Source organism: Hyperolius riggenbachi, chromosome 3, assembly GCF_040937935.1.
Source record: "Hyperolius riggenbachi isolate aHypRig1 chromosome 3, aHypRig1.pri, whole genome shotgun sequence".
NCBI lineage: Eukaryota > Metazoa > Chordata > Amphibia > Anura > Hyperoliidae > Hyperolius > Hyperolius riggenbachi.
In genome coordinates this window covers 484,940,455-484,950,696 of record NC_090648.1, presented here as the reverse complement: position 1 = coordinate 484,950,696, position 10,242 = coordinate 484,940,455, and the positions used below count along the sequence as shown (strand labels likewise).

General features: G+C 48.5%; 1 long non-coding RNA gene across 1 annotated transcript in view; it reads left to right on the top strand.

Annotated features, from left to right (window-relative positions):
• Positions 1-5,375: 5,375 nt before the first annotated feature.
• Positions 5,376-10,242, top strand: part of LOC137561716 (uncharacterized) — a 30,664-nt gene continuing 25,797 nt past the window's right edge. The window contains exon 1 of the long non-coding RNA XR_011030097.1: positions 5,376-5,815. This is a non-coding gene — a long non-coding RNA (uncharacterized lncRNA). The remainder of the gene's footprint in view (positions 5,816-10,242) is intronic.

The following is a 10,242-nucleotide window of genomic DNA, read 5'->3' as shown; positions in this document are numbered from 1 at the left end:
CAAGAAGTAATCCATCAGGGCAAAATTATCAAATCTGGCAGTGACCGACCATCTGCGGAATTCTGCCGCGTAATCCTCGACTGAGCCTCTACCTTGCCGCAAAAGTTTGAGCTTGCGCTCAGAGGTAGCCGCAAGGTCAGGGTCGTCGTATATTACGGCCATGGCCTTAAAAAATTCCTCCACCGAACTTAGAGCAGTATCAGTGGGAGACAGATTGTATGCCCAGGTCTGGGAATCACCGGTTAACAAAGTTTTAATAAATATGACCCGTTGGGTCTCAGTCCCCGAGGATCGGGGTCTCAGCTCGAAGTATGACAACACTCTACTCCTAAAATTCTGGAAGTCAGACTTGTGGCCGGAAAATTTATCAGGTACTGGCATACGGATGTCAGCACTAGGAGAGGATCGCACTGAATCAACTGACGTCTGGAGGGTTTGCACAGAGCCTGATAGGACATCAATCATAGTCTTGTGGCTACCCAGCACTTGGTTGATGTTTTCCACCGAAGTGGCAAGTGCGCCCAGACGGTCAGTGTGTGCGTCCATTTGCATTTTTGGTCTGGCGTTCTGTAACGATCGGTGAAGCACAGAGAGGATCTGATTACCAGTGATCTGCAGAATCAATGGGAATACAGATGTATACCAGATTATACGTGATCTGCAGTATCACTGATAATCCGATATACTAGCTAACCTCTGTTCACCTGAGTAGAGTGTAGTGTTTTGGTGTAACAGTAACACTTAGAGGACAGGGCCTCAGTACAGTAAGGCGTACTGTACAGATTCCTTCCGCAAACCTGAGCTCTCCAAGGCGGGAGGAGTCAGGCTGCCAGCGGTAAGGATATACTGAAAGTAACCCTCTGGCGGAAGGGTCACTTAACAGAACGTGGAACCGCCTCTAACAGTAAGGTCGGTTCTCGAGGTCGGACAAGCCAGGTCGTACACACACGGACAGATAAAGTACAAGATCAGGAGGCAAAGGCGGAGTCAAAGTACAGGCAAGGTTCAGCAACGGGGTATCAGATATATCGGGGTACAAAATCAGGAGGCAGAAACAGAGTCAAGGAACGAGCCGGGGTTCGGCAACAGAGTATCAGAAATATCGAGGTACAAGATCAGAGTTCAGGAGGATAGTCAAAGCAGGCAAAAGTCATAACATATAATCACAATCAAACTAGTACTTTAGCTATCAACAGAATCTAGCTAAGTGTAGGATTACAGCTCCAGCTGGTCCCGGCACACTTGCGGATCTGACTACGGATCTGGGTGCTCCCACATATGTGATCGCACGCCAGACAAAGAGCAAGTGAACAACCAGCAGTATATATACTCTAGGACCTTTCCAGGACCTCCCTAATTGCTGGTCCAATGAGAGCAGTGGAATTTGTCAGCTGACCCAGCTGGTCAGCTGACACCCTTCTAACTGCTATTTAAACTCTGCCTCTGTGCTCGCGCGCGTGTAAGTCTGAATCCTGGTGGACTATCAGTCCCAGCCACACCAGTACTGTCATGCAATGTATCTAGTGCGGGGGCCGCCTCTGATGCGGATTCCGCCGTTACCAATGCGGATTCCGCCGCACTGCCTATGCGGCATGCGGTGTTTTTTCCGCGTTGTGACGCCATGCTGGACGCGGAAACAGCCGCCTCACCTCGAGAGACGGCGGCCTTTCCGCGTTTCCTTACAACTCTGCATTCTCTGATTGGTCCAATGCTTCTGAGTTGAGTCTCTGCATTCTCTGATTGGTCCAATGCTTCTGAGTTGACTCTGCCTTCTCTGATTGGTCCAATGCTTCGAAGTTGAGTCTCTGCATTCTCTGATTGGTCCAATGCTTCTGAGTTGAGTCTCTGCATTCTCTGATTGGTCCAATGCTTCCGAGTTGAGTCTCTGCATTCTCTGATTGGTCCAATGCTTCGGAGTTGAGTCTCTGCATTCTCTGATTGGTCCAATGCTTCTGAGTTGAGTCTCTGCATTCTCTGATTGGTCCAATGCTTTTGAGTTGAATCTCTGCATTCTCTGATTGGTCCAATGCTTCTGAGTTGACTCTGCATTCTCTGATTGGTCCAATGCTTCTGAGTTGACTCTGCGATCTCTGATTGGTCCAATGCTTCTGAGTTGACTCTGCATTCTCTGATTGGTCCAATGCTTCTGAGTTGACTCTGCATAGGAATTACAGCTACAGCAGCTCAGTGAGTGATTTGGGCGCAGTCAAAAGACAGAGCACAAATTACTACAAAAACACTGTAATTCGTCCCCCACCAATAGTTTGAAGCTGAATTACATCTTTCCCCCACTATCAATGGCGGCCTGGAGGGGCTATAAAAATGAACGCCACTCCGTGCTGGAGCAGGGTGAGACGTTTATTGGCTTTACCCTGCACCCAAATCTCCCAACGGCTGTAAAATAGGTAACATAGTGCAGGGCCTGTTCTGGACTTTTTGCTGCCTGAGGCAAACTTTTGAGGATGCCCCCTCCCCCCTCCCCTATTTGGAATGATTGCACAGCACCTGACAATTTACTCTGCTTCATTAATGTTCTCACATGACATGCTGCAGTTCAACACAATAGTGCACTGGCTGGCTGTGAGTCTGTGACAGTTAAACTGCTCACCCTCAGCCACTCCATTCCTCCACAGCCAGGACAGCAGTGCCACCTCCTCCCTTCTGCTGTGCAAGTCAAAATGAAACACTGCTGCTCTCCTGCCTCCCCCCCCCACTCACTGTCAGACTCCTCACACAGCACAACAAGCAGGGTCGGTCCTGGACTTTCTGCTGCCTGAGGCAAATATCCTGAAGGCGCCCCCCCCCCCTATTCTCCTGCCCCCCCTATTCTCCTGTGCATCTCTTTCTTTCTCCTGTACCTTTCTGAAGCCATCTATCTCTTGTGCCCCCTTTCCAGTGCTTTTCTCATTTGCCCCCTTTCTCCTGTGCCCCTCTCTCCTGCCTCCCTTCTGTGCCCTTTCTCCACCCCTCTCCTGTGCCTCCCTTATGTGACCCCTCTCCTGTGCCTCCCTTATGTGACCCCTCTCCTGTGCCTCCCTTCTGTGCCCCTCTCCTGTGCATCCTGTCCTTCCCTTCTGCGTCCATTCCCTCATGTGCCTCCCTTCTGTGGCCTCTCATGCCACCTTCTTTGCCCCTCTCTCTTGTGCCTCCTTCAGAAGGAGTCCTTCTTTGCCACTCTCTCCTGTGCCTTTCTTCTGTGCCCCTCTCCTGTGCATCCTGTCCTTCCCTTCTGTGTCTTTTCCCCATGTGCCTCCCTTTTGTGGCCTCTCTTGTGCCTCCTTTGCCCCTCTCTCTTGTGCCTCCCTTCTGTGTCCTCTCCCCTGTGCCTCCTTATTTGCCACTCTCTCCTGAGTCTCTCTGTCTTATGCCCCTCCTTGCAGTCACTGCCCTCCTCCCTCTCCATGTTTTGATCCCCACTCCCATGTCACCATCTTCCTGCTCCCACTTAGCACCTTTCTTGTGCCTGCCCCCCCCCCCCCCCCCCCTTCATCTTCCTTTCGACTTTGTCATCTCCTTCATTGATTCCTGTTCCCCTTGCCAAGCCCCCCAATATGTCTTCAATACTGATTCCATCCCCACAGTACGCCCACCATTACTAATTCCCTACTGTCTGTACGTCCATTACTGGTGCCCTGTATACCCCCATCTGCTGTACATCCCCCACACGGCCGACCAACCGACTGTGAAAGAAAGCCTGAGGCAGCAAAGTGACTGACTCACCGGGGATGGGGTCTGGCGGCGGCGAAGGGCGGGCGTCGGGCATCCAGCATGATCCACATCAGAGCTGGATTAAGGCTTAACTGGGCCCTTGGCAAATCAGCAACTTGAGCCCCCATGTTCATATCACCAGTTACTGTTAGCCTAACTCACACAAACGCAATAACCCTCACCGGTCCCCTCGAACGCTTCCTCCTGTATCTTCTCTCCATCGCCCCCTGTACCATGTGATATGGTGGCATGTGTGCAACCACGTAGATGCCCAAGGAATACAGGCGCACTGGCAACGATGGAGAGAAGACACAGGACATGGGTGGTGTGCGCTGGTAGATAGGCGAGTATGTCCCCCACTTCAGCACTCTGCACAGCCGGAGGAGTACACACCTTAGATTGGAGACCAGCCAGGGGTCCTTCGATCGTCCAGAAATTGAGTGCCAATTGAGTGCACTCAGCATCTTGCCAGATTGATAGTTTCAGTTTCAGACAGAAATGGTAATTACAATCTGGTGGCCACGTTGAGGCATTGATCTCTGACAGAGATTGATGCCGCCAATCAAATAATGTATGGGATCCTTTAAGCCCCTTGCAGTCCGTCTGCTCCCTTGCCAACCTACTAGTCCCCTCCATTGTGCTCCTGTGAAGTGGATCCTGTGATCCAACGACAGAGGTGGCGAGGCGGCAGGTGCTAAGTCACAAGGCTGATTCCCAAGAGATTTCATGCTGAAATCTTTTGGGAATCGGTCTGCTGCTGTATGGGCAGGCAAAGGATCTCTCTCCTTTCATATTTGATCAGAGAGAGATCTGTCACTTGGTCGATCTGCCCATGCATCATATAATGTATGGGCACCTTTAGTGTATGGAGTCAGTGGACACCTTAAAAGACGTCATCACAGTAGAGCAAACTGTTTTATATAGTAAAGCTGCAAACAGAGCTATTTAAAAGAGCACATAACAACAAAAGAGGCAGCGATAGTAATGTTTGTTTACCTAACCGAGGACTGCACATACCATAGCTGTCCTGGGGCCATAAACATGTCACTAGCTGCCTGCAATCACGGCTTTCTGTGTTCCGAATCCTGCAGTGACACACAGGAGCCCGTGCACATCCCAGCCGAGAGGAGAAGTGTGGTCAGGAGAGCGGGTCCCAGGATGCAGAAGACACATCAAGCAGGCAGCTAGTCTCACCGTCTCAGATGTAGGAAACGTTCCCTCACTGCAGCTGAACCTCCTTCATCAGCTTCCCGGGCCCCGCTAGTGCGGATCTGTGTAATTCCTGCACAGCAGAGGCTCGGAAGCTGCGCACTTCTGCAGAGCCGCTGCTGCTATGAGGAGGAAATAGTGCCGGGTGTTTCTCTCTCCCGTCTCTCTCCAGTCAGGTTAGAAGGCGGCAAGAACCAGGCACAGTCACTTCCTCTTTATGCCTGGTGCCGCCCCTCCACTTCCTGCCGCCTGAGGAACCCGCCTCACCCCGCCTCATGGGCGGGCCGGCCCTGACAACAAGCTGCTGTTCCCCACTGATGGTCAACCCCTCCTCACTCACTGTCGGGCTCCTCACACAGCGCAACAAGCTGCTGTTCCCCAATGATGGCCGACCCCTCCTCACTCACTGTCGGGCTCCTCACACAGCGCAACAAGCTGCTTTTCCCCAATGATAACCTCTTCACCTCGCTCTCCTCTCGCTTCTCCTCCTACCCTGACTTCATGATGTTAGCGTAAACACAGAACAAACATGCTGCCTCTGTAATCTCTGCCGCCTGATGCAAGTGTTTCACCTTGCTTCATGAGAGAACCGGCCCTGGCATTGTGTCCTCCACTCACCAGTTCTACCCACCTACATCATTCCCAACCATCACCTGCATTCTTTGCACAGTCTGCCTCACCCTTTTCCCCTTTCAAGCTCTGCTGCGTCCAGCAGGACCATTTTTGCGAGTTAAATATTACATCAAATGCTGATATGCATATGGGAGCTTAAATACACTTACAGATGTGTGATTGTTACAAGAAGTCTTTATTTTGAAGCACATTAGCCGGAGTTTGACGTATATGACTGCTCTGCTGACAGCGAAGTTATAACAGCTGCTGATAGACCTCTATCAATGTAAGTCTATTTCACATATCTTGCGGTTACTATTCTTGCCAAATATAACAAGGAGCTATTATTCTATTGAAAGAGAACAATGCGGGATTTATCATTCTAAATCACTTGTTGTAAGTATCACTAATTATTACAACGGCTGCATTCACCATTACAAAAGATTATTATATGTCACTGCCTTGTGTAGTGGCGTATATATAGAGATCATGGGGCCCCATAGCTACATTTTCATGATCATTCTGCATAATTTTGTATCATCTGCACGGATGGTTACATTACTCTGTATTCAATCTACTAAACCATTAGCGTTGGACCAATCAGAGGATGCAGATCACTGGTAATTTTAGACCAATTACAAGACTCGAAATACTACCTAGTATTCCTGAGTCTTGTAATTGTGATTGGCATACAATTTATGTGGTATTCTTATTCACGGTGGTAAAATTCTGCGTCCTCAGATTGGTCCAAAACTTTGGAGTCAAGTTCAAAATATTTGGCCAATCAGGGAATGCAAAAAACAAAAAACAAAAAAAGACTCCTCAGAAATTGGAAATTTGGAAATCTGCAGGATCAGTAATCGACATTGGCAGAAATTGTAATTACCGCGGAATCAAAATTCGAATTTACAACCATCTCCGAAGTAAAAGAGACTGTGTAACAAAATGTTCAGCCTTATTTCTTCTATCCTATAAGTTCCTATACCTGTTCTAATGTGGTCTGTCTTACTGCAGCCTTTCCTAGTTGCACAGTAGCTGTATTATCTCTGTTATATAATCTAATCTTCTTTCCATTGCCGGGTTTGTCGGCTGAGGCAGGAATGTGTTGCTCTGCTGTGATAGGATAGAAGCTATACACACCCTCTCCACGCCCCCCTGGAAGGCTCTGTATGAGACACAGACTGAGCTTCTCTGGCCTGTCACATGCTGGTTAGCAGCCATGTCTTTTGTTTGTAAGCACTGCCTAAAATTAGCAATTACAAGCCAGGATTGCAGCAGGGAGTGGCAGAAGCAGCATAGAGGGGCCCAGGAGAACATAATGAATAGAATGGTATGCTTTTTATTGTAAGAATTTCAGAGTACAGATTCTCTTTAAAGAGAATCTGTAACGTCAAAACGTCCCCTGTGGGGTACTCACCTCGGGTGGGGGAAGCCTCAGGATCCTAATGAGGCTTCCCACGCCGTCCTCCGTCCCTCAGGGGGCTCGCTGCAGCCCTCCGTACAAGATGACGTCAATATTTACCTTCCCGGCTCCTGCGCAGGCGCTCTGACGGCTGTCGGCTCCGAAGTAGGCGGAAATACCCGATCGCCGTCGGGTCTGCTCTACTGCGCAGGCACAAGTTTCCAGCACCTGCTCAGTAGAGCGGACCCGACTGAGATCGGGTATTTCCGTCTACTTCGGAGCCGAAAGCAGCCACAGTGCCCCCGCTGGAGCCTGCAAAGGTAAATATTGAATTGACAGTCAGGTCTGTCGGCGGCTGTTCGGAGGGCTGCAGCGAGACCCCGTGGGACAGAGGACGGCGTGGGAAGCCTCATTAGGATCCCGAGGCTTCCCCCACCCGAGGTGAGTACCCCCCCAGGGGATGTTTTTGATGTTACACTGTCTCTTTAAGTTATTCTTCAGTCCTGAAGACGGTGACTAGATCCCTGAAAGCTTTTATAATTTGACTTTATTAGTTAGTAAATTCCATTTACCCACTGCTCTGTCTTTATTATGTAGTCTACATGCAGTCTGCAAGCATTCCTATATAATTATAAATGTCTCTGCTGTAATGAATCTAATCTCAGTCAGCCTGGCTCTATTCTGGTATATTGCTGGGGAGAGGGAAGCTTGTTATTTCTCCTCCCACATTCCTGCTCCTCACTGATTGGCTGAGAGCAGTTCAGTGTGACATAAGGCTAAGGCCCCGTTCACACTTGCGTTTTTGAAAAAAACGGACCAGATGCCGGGACCGGATCCGGATCGGAACCATACGGTTCCTATCTGGATCCGATCCGGATCCGGTCCGTTTGCATACGTATCATCAGGTATGAATACGGCTGCGATCCGGATCTGTTTTTTTTAAGAGATAACACACTGTATAAATTCCTGGGGTCTGGGAGGTCAGCAGAAGCTGCACCTGTAGAATCAGGTCCTCCGCTGTTTAGGCCTCACCTCCACATCCCACATACTGCCAAACAGCTCCAGCACAAAAGTCACTGCTGCTCCACTCCAGAGATGCTGGGCCCATGTGTCCCCATCCAAAATGGCCGCTAGAAAATGCATAGGAAGTGGGGTAGAACGTCCGGTTTTTATAGCCAGTGTGTTCTGTGCTTTCCGTTTCCCATTGGTTTCTATTGCCGTATGGTGCAGCCAGGCTCCGGTCCGGGTGCGTCGGCCGGATGATCCGGACTCAAAAAATAGAGCACGTTGGAAAAGTGTCCGGATCCGATCCGGCTCCATTCCGTACGGAATGGACGCGTCCGAACGTCCGCATAGACTTTGCATTGCTATGCGGAACGTCCATTCCGTTTGTACAGTATACGGTCCGGATCCAACCCGGCGAATCCAGACAGCGAACGCTAATGTGAACCAGGCCTTAGAAGGGAAATACACCTCAACCCAGAAGCTGCTGAAATATACTGTGCTCACCTGTATTTACAAAGCAAGTTAAATATTACAGTGCAGTTTCTAGGAGAAAAAAAAAGAGTAAGGGAGGAAATGGCATCTTCAGGCTTCAGTCAAAGGCAGTGAAGATGGAAAATGCCGGGAACAGTTTTCTCTTTATTCACTATATTAAATTCACTGAAATTAAAACCTGGACAGTATAACACATCTGTTATGTAAGTAGAACAGGGATCAATGAATAATGGCGCCCAGCGCCTATGCATAGAGATGGCGCCGCATTAAAAAGATAGGCTTATCGCTATTTATCGTTAGTACTGCATAATAATGGCGCACAGGGAAAAAAGAAGAAAAACGGCACACACTAACGTTATTTATCAATAGTGGCACACACTAACGTTATTTATCAATAGTGGCACACACTAACGTTATTTATCAATAGCGCCCTACATAAGCCAAACCGCAGAAGTTATTTAACTGCAAAACGATGAATGGATTTAATGTAACACTGTCAAGGTTAGGGTTAGGCACCACCAGGGGGGTCTTAGGGTTAGGCACCACCAGGGGGGTGGTTAGGGTTAGGCACCACCATGGGGGTGGTTAGGGTTAGGCACCACCAGGGGGGTGGTTAGGGTAAGGCACCACCAGGGGGTTTAGGGGTTAGGGATAGGTACAGAGAGGGTTCTGTGTGTTAACGCTAAATAACAATAAGGCTTTAACGCTAAATAACAATAAGGCTTTAACGTTAAATAGCGATAAGCGGCAAACGGATTAGCGGCAACACTATGCGCCATTATTCACAGGCGCCATTTTCAGATGGATTATTAGCTAACCAGGTACCGATCTTCTTTTTTCAAAAATTGTGTACTATTTTCTATAAATCATTATTTCATTTCCCTGTAGAACGTCTCTGCAGATGGTGACCATGGGTTCTGCAAAGGGCCAACGGCCGTGTGTCAGCAGTGAATTGGCAGATTGCGCCACACAGCAGCTCCTGGGGGTTAATGTTGGAATACCTGTTGTCAGTCATTTCCCCGCCGCAATACTGGTGCCATGAGTCCAGCTGCTGTGTGACGGGTCTGCGCTTTCCCTTTGAAATATGATCGTCGTCAAACGGTATGACAGGAGTCCTGGAGGATTATCCTTAAATCAGTGACCGCATTCCTCTCTGTAACAGAGCAAACTTGTCAATGACAGCCTCTCCGCTGGGCCATAGAGAAAAAGATGATATTTATAGGCTTTGCTGTAAACTTAGCAGACACATGTACAGGCACAAGCTGAGCCCAGCATGGACCGGACTGCAGTACAGAGGGGGTCACGGATCTGTTCACCTATTTCACTCACAACTAATGATGCTCGGATACCTCCCAATCACTGATTGGACTACTCGGCCGTGGTTAAAAAAAAAATTGGAAATGGCCTGATTAATTTCCGGATTTGAAAGAGGACTCACGAATTGACCTGGATTTTTCCCGTGAATGAGGCAATTATGGAAATCCACGGCCGTGATCACGGAAAAGCGTTTTAGCTAATAGCAAGGCCCCCATACATGCTACAATCACCAAAATTGCATGGATTATAAAGGTAAGATGTGGCTACAAGTTACAAAAAAATTCAAAAAGAACTTTTAGTTTTTGAGAAAATCGATTTTAAAATTTCAAACAAAAAAGTATTTGGGATTAAAAAGCCACCAAAACGCGCCGACTTTAGCAGTTAATAGCAAAGCCCCCTTACATGCTAGAAACACCAAATTTGCCAGAAATGTTAAGAAGAACTGTGGGAACAAGAGGAAAAAATACAGGTAAGTATTTATGGTTAATTTAGAATAA